The sequence below is a fragment of the Anomaloglossus baeobatrachus genome, chromosome 1, assembly GCF_048569485.1.
Source record: "Anomaloglossus baeobatrachus isolate aAnoBae1 chromosome 1, aAnoBae1.hap1, whole genome shotgun sequence".
In the NCBI taxonomy this organism is placed as follows: domain Eukaryota; kingdom Metazoa; phylum Chordata; class Amphibia; order Anura; family Aromobatidae; genus Anomaloglossus; species Anomaloglossus baeobatrachus.
This window is the reverse complement of record NC_134353.1, coordinates 963,541,500-963,567,862: the sequence shown is the minus strand read 5'-3', so window position 1 is coordinate 963,567,862 and position 26,363 is coordinate 963,541,500. Positions and strand designations below refer to the sequence as shown.

Sequence of the window (26,363 nt, the reverse complement as noted above, 5' to 3'; positions counted from 1 at the left end):
TCACTATGAGCCATTATTCCATTTTTACCCTGTGGGGGAGCTTCTGGGAAATTGGACAATTACTGCCAGGTGTACCTGCAGATTACAGTTTACTACTAGTGAGGAGGCCACAAGGTGATCAAGAGATCCTTCTAACAAGTAGGGATTGTCCACCGTGTACAACCACTTCTCTAAACATTCGAGACCACATCTTGGCTTCAATCCCGAGAATTTATCATGAAAGTTGGCAGAAAGAGAAAGAAGTTTTGAGCGTTTCATGATTTTTTTTTCCAGCTCTTTTGGGCATGCAGTTGCTGAGACACATGAGCACCGACACTGTTCTCGGAGGATCTTATGAGGTTTTTTTGTGGTGACGTCTTAGGTCGATAACTATTTATGGTTCCCAAACATTTCTATTCAGGGTTGAGTTTAAGAACAAAGACTTATTTTGACTTCTCATGGAGGAGTTTTCATAATCTGTCACACGAAGGGAAGAGGAAAGACAAATCCACCAGACGCTCGGGGATGATTGACAGTCAGAGCTGATAACTCCTTAAACAAAGGGTTTTACGAGGAACTGCACACACATCTGGTACAGATGCCCAAACAAGACGTCTGCCGGATTTACAATCCTCCAGATTAGGGACGTGATGGAGTTTATGCATTTCTCCGAGGCCTGTAAGTGGCCGGGGACCGCCAGGGCTGGAGCCCATAAAGCCCAGATTGTATCATATCTGTATAAAGCCAGCCCGTAAACCCTGTAATTACACCTCAGAGGGATGTCTTCCATTACCGTCTCCACACTCCCAGATCCATCCTAATGTATTCCAAATAAACAGCCTATGTGTGAAAAGAGCCGTTACACGGCCGCCGCGTGCGAGACGACCCTCGTAAAGCCGAGCAGGCCTAGCAGGGATGACCGCAGACGAGGTGCCACAAGGGTTAATGCGGTCGGCAGCGCATTTTACAAGTCCATTAAAAAAGGAAACAGTTTATAGAAAGCGAGAAGATCCCGACCCCGAAATTCTACTTCTGAATTAATAGGAGGACTGGAAAGTTTTCCTGCAAGATATCCCGAAGTAGCAAAGATCAAAGATCTGATCACCACGGGAGCGGACGATCCGGGCAGCCATGTTCTCCTGTCCATAAACAAGGATCTGATCACCCCGGGAGCGGACGATCCGGGCAGCCATGTTCTCCTGTCCATCAACAAGGATCTGATCTCCATGGGAGTGGGCGACCCAATCGGCCATGTTCTCCTGTCCATAAACAAGGATCTGATCACCCCGGGAGCGGACAACCTGAACGGCCATGTTCTCCCATCCATCAACAAGGATCTGATCACCCCGGGAGCGGACAACCTGAACGGCCATGTTCTCCCATCCATCAACAAGGATCTGATCACCCCGGGAGCGGACGATCCGGGTAGCCATGTTCTCCTGTCCATAAACAAGGATCTGATCACCCCGGGAGCGGACGATCCGGGCAGCCATGTTCTCCTGTCCATAAACAAGGATCTGATCACCCCGGGAGCGGACAACCTGAACGGCCATGTTCTCCCATCCATCAACAAGGATCTGATCACCCCGGGAGCGGACGATCCAGGTAGCCATGTTCTCCTGTCCATAAACAAGGATCTGATCACCCCGGGAGCGGACGATCCGGGCAGCCATGTTCTCCTGTCCATAAACAAGGATCTGATCACCCCGGGAGCGGACAACCTGAACGGCCATGTTCTCCCATCCATCAACAAGGATCTGATCACCCCGGGAGCGGACGATCCGGGCAGCCATGTTCTCCTGTCCATCAACAGGGATCTGATCACCCCGGGAGCGGACAACCTGAGCGGCCATGTTCTCCTGTCCATAAACAAGGATCTGATCACCCCGGGAGCGGACGATCCGGACAGCCATGTTCTCCTGTCCATAAACAAGGATCTGATCACCCCGGGAGCGGACGATCCGGGCGGCCATGTTCTCCTATCCATCAACAAGGATCTGATCAACCCAGGAGCTGACAACCGAGCTGCCATGTTCTCCTGTCCATCAACAAGGATCTGATCACCCCGTGAGTGGATGACCCGAGCGACCACGTTCTCCCGTCCATCATTCTCAGTATTAATAGGAAATTCTGCAATATCCATAGCGGTGGAATCAAATGTTAACAGGAGCAGGAAAAAGACGAAACGGGCGGAACCCAAAAATATCAAATACTACGAAGTATTAACCCTTAGTGACCAGGCCTGAATGGGGCAATTTTTATTTTTCATTTCCACTTTTCAACGGCTATTAATATATTCTCTTTTTTTTCCACTGACGTGGCTGTGGAAGTTATTTGTTATTTCTTTTTGTTTATACACAAGACCAATACATATAAACTAATGGAAATCATACATACAATGCTGGAGAGAAGGAAAAAAAAAAAAAACAAAAAAAACAAAAACACAACACAACCCCAAGAACTCCAAAAACTAGAAATGTAGAAAGAGGACAAAGTACAGTCTATAGTATTAATTTACCAACGTTTTATTTTCTTTTTTTTGTGCTATGTGAATATAGAATAAGTTATTTTTATATATATATTTATATTATATATTATACACACACACACACACACACACACACACACACACACACACAGTACCGACCAAAAGTTTGGACACACCTTCTCATCTCCAGAACAACTGTTAAGAGGAGGCTTTGTGCCTGTAGCAGGCCTTCATGGTAAAATAGCTGCTAGGAAGCCACTGCTAAGGACAGGCAACAAGCAGAAGAGACTTGTTTGGGTAAAGAACACAAGAAATGGACATTAGACCAGTGGAAATCTGTGCTTTGGTCTGATGAGTCCAAATTTGAGATCTTTGGATCCAACCACCGTGTCTTTGTAGAAAAGGTGAACGGATGGACTCTACATGGCTGGTTCCCACCGTGAAGCATGGAGGAGGAGGTGTGATGGTGTGGGGGGGCTTTGCTGGTGACACTGTTGGGGATTTATTCACAATTGAAGGCATACTGAACCAGCATGGCTACCACAGCATCTTGCAGCGGCGTGCTATTCAATCTGGTTTGCGATTAGTTGGACCATCATTTATTTTTCAACAGGACAATGACCCCAAACACCCCTCCAGGCTGTGTAAGGGCTATGTGACTAAGAAGGAGAGTGATGGGGTGCTACGCCAGATGACCTGGCCTCCACAGTCACCAGACCTGAACCCAATCGAGATGGTTTGGGGTGAGCTGGACCGCAGAGTGAAGGCAAAAGGGTCAACAAGTGCTAAGCATCTCTGGGAACTTCTTCAAGACTGTTGGAAGACCATTTCCGGTGACTACCTCTAGAAGCTCATCAAGAGAATGCCAAGAGTGTGCAAAGCAGTAATCACAGCAAAAGGCGGCGACTGTGAAGAACCTAGAATACAAGACATATTTTCAGTTGTTTCACACTTTTTTGTTAAGTATTTCAGTCCACATGTGATAATTCATAGTTTTCCTTCAATGTGAATCTACAATTTTCAGAGTCATGAAAATAAAGAAAACTCTTTGGAATGAGAAGGTGTGTCCAAACTTTTGGTCTGTACTGTGTGTGTATATATATATATATATATATATATATATATATATATATATATATATATATATATATATATATATATATATATATATATATATATATATATATATATATATATTATTTTACAATAAACATGTAAGACATTGAATTAATTTCCAGCTTGTTATAGTTGTGTGGATCCCTGATATTAGGTAAAACATTTTTTTTGTCATATTTGTAGTAGAAATTTTTTTTTTTTACATGAAATTATTTTTTTTGTGTATTCTTTTTTACTAGTGGGGATTATTTATATTTTATTACTTGTTCTTAATTGTATTCCAAAAGTTTTATATAGTAATACATCTTTATTACATTATATATTTATTTTTATTTTTTTTCCTTTATTAATCTTTTTTTTTCCACTTTTACAGGGGCATCCATAGGAGCCCCAGTTACAGGAAAGGAGGGGACACTGCACTATGCGGGCAAAGTGACCCTGCGATCAGAAGCATCGGTGCTGCACATCACATATAATTAGCAAAAGAGGGGACAGAAGCCGTAATTAACGGTTTCTGTCTTTTCTTCAGAGAAGAAGATTGCTGGATTGAAGAGGAGCTTTAAATTTACAATGCTGCGGTTTTAAAGCCCCGGACCGGGGGAGGAGGGGGGGGCAGAAGAGTAAGAAGAGTAATGGACTTGTCATTATTGAGTTAATATTGTACAATTTGTTTATTTACTTCACTTGTTACAATTTTACTGACATTTTGGAAAACATTGAGTGTTCTTGATCAGAATCATCACTTGCAATATTACTTTTAGATCATTTCTCTCTTTTGTCATTGATTATTTTTTGTACCAAATTCTTTAAAAATTGAGTAAAAGGAGACAGATGTTTTCTAGGTGACCGCGCCGCTGCTGCCCCTGCTGGAAAGTCGTCGTTCTGCGTTGCGGAAATTAGATGTAGCGTAGCTTTATTACACGTTTCAATTTTGGACCAAGCTCTTTAAAAAAAAATAAATAATAGACATACAAAATTTTTCAAAATAGTGCAGACCGCCCATAAAATTTGTGCAAAAATCAAAATTTAAATTTTTTACTTTTTTTTTGCTCTAACAAAGTTACATCTTTCACTAAAATGTTGCAAAATTTGCACCAAAATGTTAGGAGACAAAAAAATAAATAAATAAATTAAAAATTATATATATATATATATATATTCATCAATTGCAACTTTTAAAGACATTGTGTATATATATATATATATATATATATATATATATATATATATGTCTTAAATAGTTGCAATTGGTGAATTTGTCAAAAACCATCAGGGATATCCAAAACCCAGTATGAAACAGTGGTATTCAAAATAAATAAATAAATAACAAAAAAAAATAAAAATTAAAAAATGTTATGTTGTGACACCACTATGGTGGACGCATGGCTGTAGTGGCTTGTGATTGGCTAGTCTTATACATGTGATGCGCAGGAGTATAAGAAGATACCAAAATTCACCAGAATGTTAACATTACGAGGATGAATATTATGGGAAAATTAATGCAAAAAAATAAGATAAAATTGTAATATGTAAAATATAATTCTACATTAGGTCAGACGGTAAGAACTTCCAGTGCCCGATTCATCATTGCATTTGCACTTTTCTTATTTTTTTTTTTTATGGCTTTTGCTTTGTTTTCTTTACGGCTAGTTTTTTTTAATGTCATCATTGCATTTGTGTGTTTTTACTTTCTTCTAGTTTTTGGTGGTATTTTAATGTCCTCATTGTGTGCGGGGCTCGGGGTTTACTGATATTTGCAGCTCATTCATCAATATTAAAAAGTTGCAAAATTTGGCGCAAATATAATCCCGCTCCTCCTCAGAGTGATTTTATGCACTTTAGTTACTTTGGTGCAAACTTTGCACCATTTATGAAAGCAAGTAGGAGGTTTTTTGCACTAAAAAGCTGCAAAATGAGGTTGAAAAAAAAATAAATAAATATATATAATTTTTTTTTTATTATATATTATATATATATATATATATATATATATATATATATATATATATATATATATATATATATATATATATATATATATATATATATATATATATATATATATATATATATATACATACACACACACACACTATTTTTGACTTTGACGTAATGATGACGCGAGCCCTTAAAGTAATTATAAATAGAGTCAAAAAAAGAGTCTTAATTCCAAATCCTGATGATGAATCGGGCACGAGTTGTTATTTTATCCTGATTTATATCACGACTTGTGAAAATGGAAAAATAAAAAACTGGCATTAAAATAAAAAATGATTGTGCACGGAATAAACCTACGATGGTCAGCGAGGACGATATATTATATAGAGGCGCAAAGACTAATGTCCGAATATAAAGCTATGATTGAGCCTCTCGCTGTACAGACGGCAGCGCAGGAGCCGGAATGCTATCACTCTCTGGTGTCGCCCCGAGGATCTGACAACAGACACATGCTGCTTTACAGGGCTCGTAATCCCCGCAGCCATGGATCTTCATTATTACACCACGTCCTACAGTAAAGGAAACAGTCACATGAGAACATTAAGACAAGTTTATTAGTTTCCAGAGAAGCGGAGAAAAAAAAAAAAAAAAAAGTACTAAAAACAACAACATAAATTAGTTACAAAGCAATTAGCGCAGAGAAATAAATGTAAGGAAAAAAAACCTGGGAATGTAATAAAATCAATAAACTAAACATATAAGAAAAAAAATTAAACAAAAACTTAAAAATGTAAATAGTAATAATAATAATAATTAATTATTATAAAAACATGGGAAAGAGAAGAACGGATGCGAAAACAAAAAGTTACACATTAAGTAATGTCATGATAAAAATAAAACAGAAAAATGAGAACATTCCTTCAATTAATGTGTCAATATAAGAAAACAATCCAAAAATAATACCGTCATTGTACAGATAAAAACTGCAAATCAGATAAGGACAGAAGAAAAAAGAAGAAGAGATAAGAAAGAAACTGGTAAACCGCGGCGCATTATATGTCCCAACTTGTAGAACAAAGCAAAGTTATAGATGTCAGGGAATAATATATATATATATATATATATATATATATTATATATATATAATATAATATCTCCCCCACACACTCACTTTGCAGGGTTTGTACTAAAAGCAAAAATGAGAAGGTTTTGTTTTGGTTTTTTTTACAATCACCATATAACAGTATCTGTTCCTTCAAAGGAAAACAGTGCAAAAAAGTTAGAAATATAAAGAAAGTCACATCTGGGTGACTGCAGCTGATTTATCAGGATCTAGAGAATGTGAAGAAGCTGAAGATCCAAATGACCCCCCCCCCCCCATTAGTGTCACTAGAGGGACTGACCCATCCAAGGCGGATGAACTGCACCATTAAAGAATTAAGACCAAAAATAGAGGTGGCTAAAGTGAGATGAGGACTATGGAGAAGGGTCCGGCAACACAAGGAGGGGGCACCTGCCTTGTGCCTATATCACTTTTACTTGCCCCCTTTGACCCACCCCCCCATGATGTCATATACTTGACTGGAACTTCATGGTGGCTTTGGCCCGGATACGAGGACGGGACATGCTCTCTTGGTTCCCATATCATTGAGGGAGAGGGGGGGGGGGGGGAACTCAGTTTTACTTGCCCCAAAGATCTCATATTGGCTTGGATTTTCTTAGTGACCTTGGCCAGGACACATGGACGGCACTCGCTCTTGGTGCCCATCTCACGCTTTTAGTTGCCTCCACTGGCTCCCATGATCTTATGTTGGGGTGCAGTGCAGCCATTAGGCTTATTAGAGAGGTCACAAGGCAGAAGAACACTATGTGCAGGGAAATGGGGTAGAGTTTGACCCCATTACGGTACCGTGACAAACAAGTTACCAACAGTCAATCCCAATTGGAATTTTTGTGAATTGCTTGTTGCAGTATGGTAGGAGGCACAATGTGACCCCCCCCCTAGCCTGCATAACACTAATTTAGCGCCAGCACCTATCGATCCGTACTTATGGCCAAAGTCACCAAGCATCCCCAGCCTTATAATGGAGAGAATGGTGATGTGTGTGTGTGTGTGTGTGTGTGTGTGTGTGTGTGTGTGTGTGTGTGTGTGTGTGTGTGTGTGTGGTCAACAAAAACAGAGTGCACCCCATATGCATGAGTCTGTATGTTTAGTCCTTGGGGGAGTAATAAACATGGAAGCAATAAGAAGGACGATGGATCAGTCATCATCTTATGTTCAGTGACATCCCCGCAGGTGCAGGGTCCTTCTGTCCGTGTGACTACAGAACATGGAAGCAAGGAGAAAGGCGATTGATCAGTCCTCATCTTAGGTCCAGTGATGTCCCTGCAGGTGGAGGGTCCTCTGCGTCCAATATGGTGTCCGTATGCCAACAGAGCATGGCAGCAAGGAGAAGGGCGATGGATCAGTTGTCGTCTCACATTCAGTGATGTCCCTGCAGGTGGAGGGTCCTCTGCGTCCAATATGGTGTCCGTATGCCAACAGAGCATGGCAGCAAGGAGAAGGGCGATGGATCAGTTGTCGTCTCACATTCAGTGATGTCCCCGCAGGTGGAGGGTCTTTCCGTCACTGGATCAGTCATGGTCTCACATTCAGTGATGTCCTCGCAGGTGGAGGGTCCTCTCTATGGATCAGTCATGGTCTCACATTCAGTGATGTCCTCGCAGGTGGAGGGTCCTCTCCATCAATGGTTCAGTCATGGTCTCACATTCGGTGATGTCCCCGCAGGTGGAGGGTCCTCCCCATCAATGGATCAGTCATGGTGTCACATTCAGTGATGTCCCCGCAGGTGGAGGGTCCTCTCCATGGATCAGTCATGGTCTCACATTCAATGATGTCCTCGCAGGTGGAAGGTCCTCTCCATGGATCAGTCATGGTCTCACATTCAGTGATGTCCTCGCAGGTGGAAGGTCCTCTCCGTCACTGGATCAGTCATGGTCTCACATTCAGTGATGTCCCCGCAGGTGGAGGGTCCTCTCCATGGATCAGTCATGGTCTCACATTCAGTGATGTCCCCGCAGGTGGAGGGTCCTCTCCATTGATCAGTCATGGTCTCACATTCAGTGATGTCCCCGCAGGTGGAGGGTCCTCTCCATGGATCAGTCATGGTCTCACATTCGGTGATGTCCCCGCAGGTGGAGGGTCCTCTCCATTGATCAGTCATAGTCTCACATTCGGTGATGTCCCCGCAGGTGGAGGGTCCTCTCCATGGATCACTCATGGTCTCACATTCAGTGATGTCCCCGCAGGTGAGGGTCCTCTCCGTCCTACAACATGGTGTCCGTGTGTCTACAGCCGGGGGGGGGGGGGGGGGATTAGACTGAGCTCCTGTGCAGCGCTGTGGAGTGTGTGAGCGCTACATACACTACGGGCAGCAGATAATACACCCTATAATAACCAGTCGGTCACATATCACAGCGCTGCTCCGCGGTCCTGCGTCCCGGGCTTTACGAGCCGTGCGCCTGGTGGGATTAGAGGCTGACATAAAGCAGGTATGGCTGACCTCAGTGTAACACGGACCCCTATAAATCACTCACGTAACACACCTGGACTAACATGCAGCCCAATTATAGACGTGTAAACACTCCGCTGGTTACGGGGGGGCCGGGGGTCTATGACTGCTCGTATTGTGCACTGGGGGATGTCCATCCGGCGGCCCCCGGGCCAGATCTGCTGCGGTGGAGACCACGTGGATACAGAATATTTCCGCGCCCCGTGGTCCAGTCCGCACTCGCGGAGGGATGAATGTCGTTACTGTGTTTCGCCGTCGTTGCTGATTTACAATTCCACTTGCAGGAGCTGGATCCATCACTCGGGGGCTGCGGCAGATGTGTGGGTGGGTTTCCCTGAATTAAATGCAACGTCCACTTCAGACCCACCAGCAACAAAGACTCCACGTGGGAGGTTTGTGCAGATAAGCGACCCCCTGCGGTGCCTTACACCGCGCTCCACAAAGGCCAATTCTGCTTCACTGCGGCCACCTCTGGGGCTCCACAATGGAGAAGAACAGAGGGGCCGAGAGTGAAACCCCCCGACCCAAACATAAGGCACAGCCATTGTGTGACCACAAGACGAAGCCAATGTCCAGCAGACCACCGGATTGTGCACGGAGCCTGACCCTGAAATGTGCCGCCATACAGGGCACGACGCACACAGGGCGACTGCGGGGGGCTTCAGTATGACCGGACACCCAACAGCCTCCAATACCACAGTCCTCCTGCAGGAGGAAACACCCAATTATCCCTGGACCCCCCAACCCAGGTCATCTGACTCTGGAGATGAGCGGCGCCTGCAGCCTAACCCCTAAATGTGCCGCCATACAGACACACAACTGCACACAGGGGGACTGCAGCCTCTTATCTGAGGAGTAACGTCCAATCTATACTGTACAATATATGTAAGAAAAAAAGAAAGAAAGAAAGATTCAAGAATAAAACCGCACAATACAGCAGACAGTCTAATAACTACACTAAGTATACCAGGGTCCGCACCAATAATCACCGCACAAAGCCTAAAAAGAAGCAACTTCTTCCAACTACAGGTAAAAAAAAAAAAAAAAGTGTTCTGGAACCGACTTGTGAGATTTAGTTACATAGTATACCGCCATCATATGTTCACAGTATATAGCAATGTACGGCTAATATACAGGCTCTCTCCAGCATAGACATCATATCCACAGTATCATAGTAGTTATATTCTTGTATATAGGAGCAGTATTATAGTAGTTATATTCTTGTACATAGGGGCAGTATTATAGTAGTTATATTCCTGTATATAGGGGTAGTATTATAGTAGTTATATTCTTGTACATAGGGGCAGTATTATAGTAGTTATATTCTTGTACATAGGAGCAGTATTATAGTAGATATATTCTTGTACATAGGGGCAGTATTATAGTAGTTATATTCTTGTACATAGGGGCAGTATTATAGTAGTTATATTCTTGTACATAGGGGGCAGTATTATAGTAGTTATATTCTTGTATATAGGGGGCAGTATTATAGTAGTTATATTCTTGTATATAGGGGCAGTATTATAGTAGTTATATTCTTGTACATAGGGGCAGTATTATAGTAGTTATATTCTTGTACATAGGAGCAGTATTATAGTAGTTATATTCTTGTACATAGGGGCAGTATTATAGTAGTTATATTCCTGTATATAGGGGTAGTATTATAGTAGTTATATTCTTGTACATAGGGGCAGTATTATAGTAGTTATATTCTTGTACATAGGGGGCAGTATTATAGTAGTTATATTCTTGTATATAGGGGCAGTATTATAGTAGTTATATTCTTGTACATAGGGGCAGTATTATAGCAGTTATATTCTTGTACATAGGGGGCAGTATTATAGCAGTTATATTCTTGTACATAGGGGGCAGTATTATAGTAGTTATATTCTTGTATATAGGGGGCAGTATTATAGTAGTTATATTCTTGTACATAGGGGCAGTATTATAGTAGTTATATTCTTGTACATAGGAGCAGTATTATAGTAGTTATATTCTTGTACATAGGGGCAGTATTATAGTAGTTATATTCTTGTACATAGGGGCAGTATTATAGTAGTTATATTCTTGTACATAGGGGCAGTATTATAGTAGTTATATTCTTGTACATAGGGGCAGTATTATAGTAGTTATATTCTTGTACATAGGGGGCAGTATTATAGTAGTTATATTCTTGTATATAGGGGCAGTATTATAGTAGTTATATTCTTGTACATAGGGGCAGTATTATAGCAGTTATATTCTTGTACATAGGGGGCAGTATTATAGTAGTTATATTCTTGTACATAGGGGCAGTATTATAGTAGTTATATTCTTGTACATAGGGGGCAGTATTATAGTAGTTATATTCTTGTACATAGGGGCAGTATTATAGCAGTTATATTCTTGTACATAGGGGGCAGTATTATAGTAGTTATATTCTTGTATATAGGGGCAGTATTATAGCAGTTATATTCTTGTACATAGGGGGCAGTATTATAGTAGTTATATTCTTGTACATAGGGGCAGTATTATAGTAGGTGTAACTCCTGGCAGATCACACAGATTATATAGTTACTTCTGATAAATGTTATTTCTATGGGGTTTGATCACTTTTCCTCGGTGATTGGAGTTACGCAGTAAATGATTTGATAACTCAGTAAGATTGTGAAAATTCAAGCACTTCTTTAGAAAAAAACAAACAAACAAAAAAAAAAAAAAAGTCAATAGTTAATGGCCAAATCTATGGAATAACAAGTACCGCTCCGCAGGTAGAGCAGACTCGGGGCCACGCTCCGGCGTTACAACAGTTAATAAAGTGCAGCCAAGTTACATTGCTCAGGAAGTTTTATCTGAGTTTTTCATTCTGTTCTTGTATCTGAAGCGCCAAAACAGACACAACATGACAAACACCGCCCCCCCCCCCCCCCAAGACACGGACACAGCCGCTACAAGGAAACTCCTGTCACTTATCATTTCTTGTTTATGACGAGAGGTCGAGAGCCAAGAAAATGACAGAAACAAGAAACAACAGTGCAAAGAGATCCAGAAGCCACAAGAGGAACCATCCCTCCATCCAGCCATCCCTCCAGCCATCCCTCCAGCCATCCCTCCAGCCATCCCTCCAGCCATCCCTCCAGCCATCCCTCCAGCCATCCCTCCAGCCATCCCTCCAGCCATCCCTCCAGCCATCCCTCCAGCCATCCCTCCAGCCATCCCTCCAGCCAGCCATCCAGCCAGCCATCCAGCCAGCCATCCAGCCATCCCTCCAGCCAGCCATCCAGCCATCCCTCCAGCCATCCCTCCATCCAGCCATCCCTCCAGCCATCCCTCCAGCCATCCCTCCAGCCATCCCTCCAGCCATCCCTCCAGCCATCCCTCCAGCCATCCCTCCAGCCATCCCTCCAGCCATCCCTCCATCCATCCCTCCATCCAGCCATCCCTCCATCCAGCCATCCCTCCAGCCATCCCTCCAGCCATCCCTCCAGCCATCCCTCCAGCCATCCCTCCAGCCATCCCTCCAGCCATCCCTCCAGCCATCCCTCCATCCAGCCATCCCTCCAGCCACCCATCCCTCCAGCCACCCATCCCTCCAGCCACCCATCCCTCCAGCCATCCCTCCATCCAGCCATCCCTCCATCCAGCCATCCCTCCATCCAGCCATCCCTCCAGCCACCCATCCATCCCTCCAGCCATCCATCCCTCCAGCCATCCATCCAGCCATCCATCCAGCCATCCAGCCATCCCTCCAGCCAGCCATCCAGCCATCCCTCCAGCCATCCCTCCATCCAGCCATCCCTCCAGCCATCCCTCCAGCCATCCCTCCAGCCATCCCTCCAGCCATCCCTCCAGCCATCCCTCCAGCCATCCCTCCAGCCATCCCTCCAGCCATCCCTCCAGCCATCCCTCCAGCCATCCCTCCATCCAGCCACCCAGCCATCCCTCCAGCCATCCCTCCAGCCATCCCTCCAGCCATCCCTCCAGCCATCCCTCCAGCCATCCCTCCATCCAGCCATCCCTCCAGCCACCCATCCCTCCAGCCACCCATCCCTCCAGCCATCCCTCCATCCAGCCATCCCTCCATCCAGCCATCCCTCCATCCAGCCATCCCTCCATCCAGCCATCCCTCCAGCCACCCATCCATCCCTCCAGCCATCCATCCCTCCAGCCATCCATCCAGCCATCCATCCAGCCATCCATCCATCCCTCCAGCCATCCATCCAGCCACCCAGCCATCCCTCCAGCCATCCCTCCATCCCTCCAGCCATCCCTCCAGCCATCCCTCCAGCCAGCCATCCCTCCAGCCATCCCTCCAGCCATCCCTCCAGCCAGCCATCCCTCCAGCCAGCCATCCCTCCAGCCAGCCATCCCTCCAGCCAGCCATCCCTCCAGCCAGCCATCCCTCCAGCCATCCATCCCTCCAGCCATCCCTCCATCCAGCCATCCCTCCATCCAGCCATCCCTCCATCCAGCCATCCCTCCATCCAGCCATCCCTCCATCCAGCCATCCCTCCATCCAGCCATCCCTCCATCCAGCCATCCCTCCATCCAGCCATCCCTCCATCCAGCCATCCCTCCATCCAGCCATCCCTCCATCCATCCAGCCATCCCTCCATCCCTCCAGCCATCCCTCCAGCCATCCCTCCAGCCATCCCTCCAGCCATCCCTCCAGCCATCCCTCCAGCCATCCCTCCAGCCATCCCTCCAGCCATCCCTCCAGCCATCCCTCCAGCCATCCCTCCAGCCATCCCTCCATCCAGCCATCCATCCAGCCATCCATCCAGCCATCCATCCAGCCATCCATCCAGCCATCCATCCAGCCATCCATCCAGCCATCCATCCAGCCATCCCTCCAGCCATCCAGCCATCCCTCCAGCCATCCAGCCATCCCTCCAGCCATCCCTCCAGCCATCCCTCCAGCCATCCCTCCAGCCATCCCTCCAGCCAGCCATCCCTCCATCCAGCCATCCAGCCAGCCATCCAGCCATCCCTCCAGCCATCCATCCCTCCATCCCTCCAGCCATCCATCCCTCCAGCCATCCCTCCCTCCATCCCTCCAGCCATCCCTCCCTCCATCCCTCCAGCCATCCCTCCCTCCAGCCATCCCTCCCTCCAGCCATCCCTCCCTCCAGCCATCCCTCCCTCCAGCCATCCCTCCCTCCAGCCATCCCTCCCTCCAGCCATCCCTCCCTCCAGCCATCCCTCCCTCCAGCCATCCCTCCCTCCAGCCATCCCTCCCTCCAGCCATCCCTCCCTCCAGCCATCCCTCCCTCCAGCCATCCCTCCCTCCAGCCATCCCTCCATCCAGCCATCCCTCCATCCAGCCATCCCTCCATCCAGCCATCCCTCCATCCAGCCATCCCTCCAGCCACCCATCCCTCCATCCAGCCATCCCTCCATCCAGCCATCCCTCCAGCCACCCATCCCTCCAGCCACCCATCCCTCCAGCCACCCATCCCTCCAGCCACCCATCCCTCCAGCCACCCATCCATCCCTCCAGCCATCCATCCATCCAGCCATCCATCCATCCCTCCAGCCACCCATCCATCCCTCCAGCCATCCCTCCATCCAGCCATCCCTCCATCCAGCCATCCCTCCATCCAGCCATCCCTCCAGCCATCCCTCCAGCCATCCCTCCATCCAGCCATCCCTCCATCCAGCCATCCCTCCATCCAGCCATCCCTCCATCCAGCCATCCCTCCAGCCACCCATCCCTCCAGCCACCCATCCATCCCTCCAGCCACCCATCCATCCCTCCAGCCATCCCTCCAGCCATCCCTCCAGCCATCCCTCCAGCCATCCCTCCAGCCATCCCTCCAGCCATCCCTCCAGCCACCCATCCATCCCTCCAGCCACCCATCCATCCCTCCAGCCACCCATCCATCCCTCCAGCCACCCATCCATCCCTCCAGCCACCCATCCATCCCTCCAGCCATCCCTCCAGCCATCCCTCCCTCCATCCCTCCAGCCATCCATCCCTCCAGCCATCCATCCCTCCAGCCATCCATCCCTCCAGCCATCCATCCATCCCTCCAGCCACCCATCCATCCCTCCAGCCACCCATCCATCCCTCCAGCCACCCATCCATCCCTCCAGCCACCCATCCATCCCTCCAGCCACCCATCCATCCCTCCAGCCATCCCTCCAGCCACCCAGCCATCCCTCCAGCCACCCAGCCATCCCTCCAGCCATCCCTCCATCCATCCCTCCATCCATCCCTCCATCCATCCCTCCATCCATCCCTCCAGCCATCCCTCCAGCCATCCCTCCAGCCACCCATCCCTCCAGCCACCCATCCCTCCAGCCACCCATCCCTCCAGCCACCCATCCCTCCAGCCACCCATCCCTCCAGCCACCCATCCCTCCAGCCACCCATCCATCCCTCCCTCCCATCCAGCCATCCCTCCAGCCATCCCTCCAGCCACCCAGCCATCCCTCCAGCCATCCCTCCAGCCACCCAGCCATCCCTCCAGCCACCCAGCCATCCCTCCAGCCACCCAGCCATCCCTCCAGCCATCCCTCCAGCCATCCCTCCAGCCACCCATCCAGCCACCCATCCAGCCATCCCTCCAGCCACCCAGCCATCCCTCCAGCCACCCAGCCATCCCTCCAGCCACCCAGCCCCCCATCCAGCCAGCCCCCCAGCCAGCCAGCCCCCCAGCCAGCCAGCCCTCCAGCCAGCCAGCCCTCCAGCCAGCCAGCCCTCCAGCCAGCCAGCCCTCCAGCCAGCCAGCCCTCCAGCCAGCCAGCCCTCCCTCCCTCCAGCCATCCCTCCATCCCTCCTGCCAGCCCTCCAGCCCTCCAGCCATCCCTCCATCCCTCCTGCCAGCCCTCCAGCCCTCCAGCCATCCCTCCATCCCTCCTGCCAGCCCTCCAGCCCTCCAGCCAGCCCTCCAGCCCTCCAGCCAGCCCTCCAGCCCTCCAGCCAGCCCTCCAGCCAGCCCTCCCTCCATCCAGCCAGCCCTCCCTCCATCCAGCCAGCCCTCCCTCCATCCAGCCAGCCCTCCCTCCATCCAGCCAGCCCTCCCTCCATCCAGCCAGCCCTCCCTCCATCCAGCCAGCCCTCCAGCCAACCCTCCCTCCATCCAGCCAGCCCTCCCTCCATCCAGCCAGCCCTCCAGCCAGCCAGCCCTCCAGCCAGCCCTCCCTCCATCCAGCCAGCCCTCCCTCCATCCAGCCAGCCCTCCCTCCATCCAGCCAGCCCTCCCTCCATCCAGCCAGCCCTCCCTCCATCCAGCCAGCCCTCCCTCCAGCCAGCCAGCCAGCTCTCCATCCAGCCAGCCCGCCCTCCCTGTGTTGATGGCTAATTTACTTGATACGTCTAATTCTTTAAGTGCACAAACCAGAACAAACAGTGGATAGAAGTTTCTGAATGTAAAATATCCTTGTTTTATCTGTAAAAGGGAATATATATAATATATATATATATATATATATATATATATATATATATATATATATATATATATATATATATATATATATATATATATATATATATATATATATATATATATATATATATATATATATATCCTTCTCTTCCCCACCAGTATATTTTCATTCCCAACCAGTGGATCCAGTATATTTTCTTTCCTCACTAGTTGATCCAGTATCTTTGCCTACCCGACCAGTGGCTTTGGCATCTTTTTCTCCACCAGTGGCTCCAGCATTCTTCCCATCCCCATCAATGGCTCCAGTATCTTTCCCTTCCCAACCAGGGGCTCCAGTAGCTTTCCGTTCCCCACCACTGGATCCAGAATCCTTCCCTTCCCCACCAGTTAGTATATTTCCCTTCCCCACCAATGGCTTCAGTAGCCTTCCCTTCCCCAGCAGTGGCTCCACCATCTCTCCCTTCTCCCCCTGTGGCTCCAGTATCTTTATCTTTCCCACCAGTGGCTTCAATAGCCTTCCCTTTCCCACCAGTGGCTCCAGTATCTTTCCCTTCCTGACTAGGGACTCCAGTATCCTTGCCTTCCCCACCAATGGCTCCTGTACTAATACTTTTCCCACCAGTGGCTCCAGTATCTTTCCCTTCCCCACCAATGGCTCCAGTATCAATGCTTTTCCCACCAGTGGCTCCAGTATCCTTCCCTTCCCCACCAGTGGCTACAGCATCTTTCCCTTCCCCACCAGTGGCTACAGTATCTTTCCCTTCCCCACCAGTGGCTCCAGCATCAATGCTTCCCCCCCCCCCCACCAGTGGCTCCAGCATCAATGCTTTTCCCCCACCAGTGGCTCCAGTAGCCTTCCCTTCCCCACCAGTGGCTCCAGTAGCCTTCCCTTCCCCACCAGTGGCTCCAGTAGCCTTCCCCACCAGTGGCTCCAGCAGCCTTCCCCACCAGTGGCTCCAGCATCAATGCTTTCCCCACCAGTGGCTCCAGTATCAGCCTCCACCGTTTCCCCACCAGTGGCTCCAGTATCAGCCTCCACCGTTTCCCCACCAGCTGTTTCTCAGCAGTACCCCGCACTGGTTAACGGCGGACGCTGCACATCAGCAGCAATTAGACGTCATGTGGAAAGGATGCATGGTTTGTGTAAATATTCATTTACTTCCCCATAGAGCGGCTCTTGGACAGGCGCACATCTATAATGTCCACATCTCCGCTCTCCCGGTGACACCACAATCAGTGTTAATAAACTTGAGGAAACCCAGCACCAACAAAAAACAAAACAGATCCAAGAGTTCAAGGCGGGAAGCAAATGATTATTTCTCCGTCCAAAACCGAGAACAATTGTATCAAGGAAGAATCCGAGACGCTACAATGTAACGAGCCTCACCAGGAAAGCATACACTGATAATAGGATGACCGCATGCACAGGAGTCCGAGCTCGCTGCCAGAAACGCGTTGGTGGGGGGTTATGTGGATGTTCTGTACCTGTTATACAGATTTTGGAATGACGCATCGAGGAATTGTGATACACATTCATAGAGCCAGCACTGCACAGGTTAAACCCGGCTGATAAATACAGAAATGCGCCCTCCCATGACGGACACAGGAGAACTTTCCCCTATAGCGCTGGTCCTGTGCGGTTCTGCCGACTCCTCGATATAGGAGTGATCGTGAGAGGGTCCAACGGCGGAATCCGGAGCCTTCCGCTAATTAAATGGAGATTTATGGCCGCGCTGACAGCAGCTCCAGACGATAAACAATCGGATCTGATCTATGAGATGCCATATAGTGACTGATTGTATGGGGGGGGGGGACACATACATACATCTGTGCCCCCCATAACTTCACAGAGGGACGATGACATCACCACCAGCAGCAAGCCTCAGGGCGAGCGCAGGTCGGAGCCGGGGACTGTACCGTCCTGTGGATCATCATTGCAGGGGACCATGGACGGACGGCTACGTCCAGTAATCCTCCGATAGAGCGGATCCACCAGAGATCTGTTAGCAAAAAGTTCTGCAGACACAACTTTCTTGTCTATTTTGAAAAATTGATTTTTGCAGGATCCGTTTCTTTAAAAATTGGAGTCTATGGAGAACGGATCTGTTCTTTATTTTCCATTTGAAACTGATCCAGTGAGCAAAAAAACGGATCCGTCCGTAACAAATGAAAGAAAAGTGGACGGCCGAAGAGTGACCAGGTAACGGATCCTTTTCCATAGACTCAAAGGTTTAAAAAAACCGGATCCTGCAAAAATCAATTTCTTCAAAACGGATTAAAAAGTTTGTCAACGGATTACTGCTGGATCCATTGTGACGGGCGATTACTGGACATGTGAACGCAGCCTTACAGGGGCGAAGTGTGTGGCCGACCAATCACAAGTCACGTTCATTGGGACCTCGAGGATGGCAGAAAGTGGAGCAGATCTGATCACTATGCGTTAACACTACGTTTACCGTCCCGGGCACTCGTTAGTGATCTGATCGCGCCGTCTGTTAACTACCCCCATGGTTGATTAGTGATCCGATCATTCCATCCGTTAACAGTACGTTGACCACTGCGGTCGGTCATTAACAGTCCGATCGCTCCGTCCGTTAACATCAAGTTTACCGACATGATCACTCGTTAAGGATCAGACCGCTCCGTCCGTTAGCACCACGTTTACCGCCCCGGTCCCTCGTTAGTGATCTGACCGCTCCATCCGTTAGCACCACGTTTACTGCCCCGGTCCCTCGTTAGTGATCTGACCGCTCCATCCGTTAGCACCACGTTTACCGCCCCGGTCCCTCGTTAGTGATCTGACCGCTCCGTCCGTTAGCACCACGTTTACCGCCCCGGTCCCTCGTTAGTGATCTGACCGCTCCGTCCGTTAGCACCACGTTTACCGCCCCGGTCCCTCGTTAGTGATCTGACCGCTCCGTCCGTTAGCACCACGTTTACCGTCCCGGTTGCTCATTAGTGATCCAATCGCTCTGTCCGTTAACACCACGTTTACCATGATGGTGGCTCATTAGTGGTTTAAGCACTCCGTCCATTAGCACCACGTTTACCGTCCCATTTGCTCGTTAGTGATCTGACCGCTCCGTCCGTTAGCACCACGTCTACTGTCCCGGTTGCTCGTTAGTGATCTGACCGATCCGTCCGTCCCGGTTGCTCATTAGTGATCTGACCGCTCCGTCCGTTAGCACCACGTTTACCGTCCCGGTTGCTCGTTAGTGATCTGACCGCTCCGTCCGTCCCGGTTGCTCGTTAGTGATCTGACCGCTCCATCCGTTAGCACCACGTCTACTGTCCCGGTTGCTCGTTAGTGATCCGACCGCTCTGTCCGTCCCGGTTGCTCGTTAGTGATCTGACCGCTCTGTCCGTTAGCACCATGCTTACCGTCCCGGTCGCTCGTGCAGTCCGGATGCACTGTGATAACTTTTTACCCACATTTCCCGATATCTGGAGATTTTCGGATTCCGGACGCCGCACTTTTTTTTTTTTTTATTATTTACTCGTTTCACTTTAAATATTTTTAATAGAAATTTCTGAAATGTTACTTTTTTCTCCTCCCAACATCCCGAGCGCGGAGGAATCCTGCCGGGAAATCTGGGATGACAGCGTAAACCGGCGTCTATTAGTGACTGATCATTTAACCCTTCACTGGCAGCAGCGATCACACCTAACCATAAATAAATAGGGGTAAAATGAGGTCGGTGGCGACAAAAATGAACAGTTGGTGCTTAACACGGATAAATGTTTTCCTGTGACCCGGGGAGAAATCACACACCGGCTCTGAAGGGCGCTTTATAGGGGAGTGAACAGCAGCAGACCCCATTAATGTGACAATTAGGGGCTGCCAGCTCCTGCCTGGTGACACTGAGCAGGGGGAGAGGCAGGACCCGGAGCAACAGCCCATACAAATGTATCACAATACACAATATATCCCAATACACAATGTATCACACTATAGAATACATCACAGCCCGGAATGTATCACAATATAGAGTGTATCACAATACTCAATGTATCACTATAGAATGTATCACAATAGTGAATGTATCACAATATACAATGTATCACAGCCCGGAATGTATCACAATATACAATGTATCACACTATAGAATGTATCACACTATAGAATGTATCACACTATAGAATGTATCACAGCCCAGAATGTATCACAATATACAATGTATCACACTATAGAATGTATCACAGCCCAGAATGTATCACAATATACAATGTATCACACTATACAATGTATCACACTATAGAATGTATCACAGCCCAGAATGTATCACACTATAGAATGTATCACAATATACAATGTATCACACTATAGAATGTATCACAGCCCGGAATGTATCCCACTATATCACAATATAGAGTATCCCAGCCCGGAATGTATCACCCTATAGAATGTATCACAGCCCAGAATGTATCACAATATAGAATGTATCACACTATGGAATGTATCACAGCCCGGAATGTATCACCCTATAGAATGTATCACCCTATAGAATGTATCACACTATAGAATGTATCACACTATATCACAATATAGAGTATCCCAGCCCAGCATGTGACGGCGGAGTCCGGAGAGTGCACGGCTGCGGCGCCGAGCCCTGACAATGACATGGACGATCTGCGGCCACTCCCTTTCAAGTTTAATTGCTGAGCTGTTCCCGAGGCTGCACCACTGCCCCCCGCGCTCAGGACAGCTCGCCGGGCACGGCCCCCCGGGGCGCACACCATCAGCGGCGTCCTCGCCTCCAGCAGACACATGCACGCTCAGGGATGGAGCCGCGGCTGTACTCACTGTGGGTGGGGGCTGCTCCTGCGGGACCCCCGGCGCTGCCACCATATACCCCGCTCTCCCCAATGGGCGCCTGGAAGCCTCCTCTGCACCGGCTATACACGGTTTAGGCTCTTTTAAACTCACACACACAGCCCATGTGACTGAGGAAGCCACTGACAGAGGAGACTGCAAGAGCAGCAATGTGTGCGGAGAGCAGGCGAGGAGCCCGGCGGCGCCCCCTGGCGGAGACTGCAAGCACTGCGGAGGAGGCGCGGCACCATTTCCCTGCCAGCGCAACCTGCTGGACCACCAGTATCTGACACTGTGCTGGCATACCCCCTCCCAGAATCCCCAGACACCCCACAAGAGGTTCTGCAGCGACCAGAGCAACCTGCTGGACCACCAGTATCTGACACTGTGCTGGCATACCCCTCCCAGAATCCCCAGACACCCCACAAGAGGTTCTGCAGCGACCAGAGCAACCTGCTGGACCACCAGTATCTGACACTGTGCTGGCATACCCCCTCCCAGAATCCCCAGACACCCCACAAGAGGTTCTGCAGCGGCCAGAGCAACCTGCTGGACCACCAGTATCTGACACTGTGCTGGCAATACCCCCTCCCAGAATCCCCAGACACCCCACAAGAGGTTCTGCAGCGACCAGAGCAACCTGCTGGACCACCAGTATCCTGACACTGTGCTGGCAATACCCCCTCCCAGAATCCCCAGACACCCCACAAGAGGTTCTGCAGCGACCAGAGCAACCTGCTGGACCACCAGTATCTGACACTGTGCTGGCATACCCCTCCCAGAATCCCCAGACACCCCACAAGAGGTTCTGCAGCGACCAGAGCAACCTGCTGGACCACCAGTATCTGACACTGTGCTGGCAATACCCCTCCCAGAATCCCCAGACACCCCACAAGAGGTTCTGCAGCGACCAGAGCAACCTGCTGGACCACCAGTATCCTGACACTGTGCTGGCAATACCCCCTCCCAGAATCCCCAGACACCCCACAAGAGGTTCTGCAGCGACCAGAGCAACCTGCTGGACCACCAGTATCCTGACACTGTGCTGGCATACCCCCTCCCAGAATCCCCAGACACCCCACAAGAGGTTCTGCAGCGACCAGAGCAACCTGCTGGACCACCAGTATCCTGACACTGTGCTGGCATACCCCCTCCCAGAATCCCCAGACACCCCACAAGAGGTTCTGCAGCGGCCAGAGCAACCTGCTGGACCACCAGTATCTGACACTGTGCTGGCATACCCCTCCCAGAATCCCCAGACACCCCACAAGAGGTTCTGCAGCGACCAGAGCAACCTGCTGGACCACCAGTATCTGACACTGTGCTGGCAATACCCCCTCCCAGAATCCCCAGACACCCCACAAGAGGTTCTGCAGCGGCCAGAGCAACCTGCTGGACCACCAGTATCTGACACTGTGCTGGCATACCCCATCCCAGAATCCCCAGACACCCCACAAGAGGTTCTGCAGCGACCAGAGCAACCTGCTGGACCACCAGTATCTGACACTGTGCTGGCAATACCCCCTCCCAGAATCCCCAGACACCCCACAAGAGGTTCTGCAGCGGCCAGAGCAACCTGCTGGACCACCAGTATCTGACACTGTGCTGGCATACCCCTCCCAGAATCCCCAGACACCCCACAAGAGGTTCTGCAGCGACCAGAGCAACCTGCTGGACCACCAGTATCTGACACTGTGCTGGCAATACCCCCTCCCAGAATCCCCAGACACCCCACAAGAGGTTCTGCAGCGACCAGAGCAACCTGCTGGACCACCAGTATCCTGACACTGTGCTGGCAATACCCCCTCCCAGAGTCCCCAGACACCCCACAAGAGGTTCTGCAGCGACCAGAGCAACCTGCTGGACCACCAGTATCTGACACTGTGCTGGCAATACCCCCTCCCAGAATCCCCAGACACCCCACAAGAGGTTCTGCAGCGGCCAGAGCAACCTGCTGGACCACCAGTATCTGACACTGTGCTGGCAATACCCCCTCCCAGAATCCCCAGACACCCCACAAGAGGTTCTGCAGCGGCCAGAGCAACCTGCTGGACCACCAGTATCTGACACTGTGCTGGCATACCCCCTCCCAGAATCCCCAGACACCCCACAAGAGGTTCTGCAGCGGCCAGAGCAACCTGCTGGACCAGAGACCCCGGCGACCACCAGTGTCTGACACTGTGCTGGTATACCCCATCCCAGAATCCCCAGACACCCCACAAGAGGTTCTGCAGCGGCCAGAGCAACCTGCTGGACCACCAGTATCTGACACTGTGCTGGCATACCCCCTCCCAGAATCCCCAGACACCCCACAAGAGGTTCTGCAGCGGCCAGAGCAACCTGCTGGACCACCAGTATCTGACACTGTGCTGGCATACCCCTCCCAGAGTCCCCAGACACCCCACAAGAGGTTCTGCAGCGGCCAGAGCAACCTGCTGGACCACCAGTATCTGACACTGTGCTGGCATACCCCTCCCAGAGTCCCCAGACACCCCACAAGAGGTTCTGCAGCGGCCAGAGCAACCTGCTGGACCACCAGTATCTGACACTGTGCTGGCAATACCCCTCCCAGAATCCCCAGACACCCCACAAGAGGTTCTGCAGCGACCAGAGCAACCTGCTGGACCACCAGTATCTGACACTGTGCTGGCATACCCCTCCCAGAATCCCCAGACACCCCACAAGAGGTTCTGCAGCGACCAGAGCAACCTGCTGGACCAGAGACCCCGGCGACCACCAGTGTCTGACACTGTGCTGGTATACCCCATCCCAGAATCCCCAGACACCCCACAAGAGGTTCTGCAGCGACCAGAGCAACCTGCTGGACCACCAGTACCTGACACTGTGCTGGCATACCCCTCCCAGAATCCCCAGACACCCCACAAGAGGTTCTGCAGCAGCCAGAGCAACCTGCTGGACCACCAGTATCTGACACTGTGCTGGCATACCCCTCCCAGAATCCCCAGACACCCCACAAGAGGTTCTGCAGCGGCCAGAGCAACCTGCTGGACCACCAGTATCTGACACTGTGCTGGCATACCCCCTCCCAGAATCCCCAGACACCCCACAAGAGGTTCTGCAGCGGCCAGAGCAACCTGCTGGACCACCAGTATCTGACACTGTGCTGGCATACCCCTCCCAGAGTCCCCAGACACCCCACAAGAGGTTCTGCAGCGGCCAGAGCAACCTGCTGGACCACCAGTATCTGACACTGTGCTGGCATACCCCTCCCAGAGTCCCCAGACACCCCACAAGAGGTTCTGCAGCGGCCAGAGCAACCTGCTGGACCACCAGTATCTGACACTGTGCTGGCAATACCCCTCCCAGAATCCCCAGACACCCCACAAGAGGTTCTGCAGCGACCAGAGCAACCTGCTGGACCAGAGACCCCGGCGACCACCAGTGTCTGACACTGTGCTGGTATACCCCATCCCAGAATCCCCAGACACCCCACAAGAGGTTCTGCAGCGACCAGAGCAACCTGCTGGACCACCAGTATCTGACACTGTGCTGGCATACCCCTCCCAGAATCCCCAGACACCCCACAAGAGGTTCTGCAGCGACCAGAGCAACCTGCTGGACCAGAGACCCCGGCGACCACCAGTGTCTGACACTGTGCTGGTATACCCCATCCCAGAATCCCCAGACACCCCACAAGAGGTTCTGCAGCGACCAGAGCAACCTGCTGGACCACCAGTACCTGACACTGTGCTGGCATACCCCTCCCAGAATCCCCAGACACCCCACAAGAGGTTCTGCAGCAGCCAGAGCAACCTGCTGGACCACCAGTATCTGACACTGTGCTGGCATACCCCTCCCAGAATCCCCAGACACCCCACAAGAGGTTCTGCAGCGGCCAGAGCAACCTGCTGGACCACCAGTATCTGACACTGTGCTGGCATACCCCCTCCCAGAATCCCCAGACACCCCACAAGAGGTTCTGCAGCGGCCAGAGCAACCTGCTGGACCACCAGTATCTGACACTGTGCTGGTATACCCCTCCCAGAATCCCCAGACACCCCACAAGAGGTTCTGCAGCGGCCAGAGCAACCTGCTGGACCACCAGTATCTGACACTGTGCTGGCATACCCCATCCCTGAATCCCCAGACAACCCCACAAGAGGTTCCGCAGCGGCCAGAGCAACCTGCTGGACCACCAGTATCTGACACTGTGCTGGCAATACCCCTCCCAGAATCCCCAGACACCCCACAAGAGGTTCTGCAGCGGCCAGAGCAACCTGCTGGACCACCAGTATCTGACACTGTGCTGGTATACCCCCTCCCAGAATCCCCAGACACCCCACAAGAGGTTCTGCAGCGGCCAGAGCAACCTGCTGGACCACCAGTATCTGACACTGTGCTGGTATACCCCCTCCCAGAATCCCCAGACACCCCACAAGAGGTTCTGCAGCGACCAGAGCAACCTGCTGGACCACCAGTATCCTGACACTGTGCTGGCAATACCCCCTCCCAGAATCCCCAGACACCCCACAAGAGGTTCTGCAGCGACCAGAGCAAAACCTGCTGGACCACCAGTATCTGACACTGTGCTGGCAATACCCCCTCCCAGAATCCCCAGACACCCCACAAGAGGTTCTGCAACGACCAGAGCAACCTGCTGGACCACCAGTATCTGACACTGTGCTGGCAATACCCCCTCCCAGAATCCCCAGACACCCCACAAGAGGTTCTGCAGCGGCCAGAGCAACCTGCTGGACCACCAGTATCTGACACTGTGCTGGTATACCCCATCCCAGAATCCCCAGACACCCCACAAGAGGTTCTGCAGCGACCAGAGCAACCTGCTGGACCACCAGTATCTGACACTGTGCTGGCAATACCCCTCCCAGAATCCCCAGACACCCCACAAGAGGTTCTGCAGCGACCAGAGCAACCTGCTGGACCAGAGACCCCGGCGACCACCAGTATCTGACACTGTGCTGGCAATACCCCTTCCCAGAATCCCCAGACACCCCACAAGAGGTTCTGCAGCGACCAGAGCAACCTGCTGGACCAGAGACCCCGGCGACCACCAGTATCTGACACTGTGCTGGCAATACCCCTTCCCAGAATCCCCAGACACC

The 26,363-nt window shown here is 50.4% G+C and overlaps 1 protein-coding gene across 3 annotated transcripts in view; it reads right to left on the bottom strand.

Annotated features, from left to right (window-relative positions):
* CNTFR (ciliary neurotrophic factor receptor) overlaps positions 1–21,438 on the bottom strand; it is a 624,317-nt gene extending 602,879 nt beyond the window's left edge. For all 3 annotated transcript variants that reach the window (XM_075330032.1, XM_075330023.1, XM_075330008.1), the window contains exon 1: positions 21,271–21,438. The gene's annotated coding sequence lies outside the window, so the exon portion shown is untranslated. The remainder of the gene's footprint in view (positions 1–21,270) is intronic.
* Positions 21,439–26,363: the final 4,925 nt, after the last annotated feature.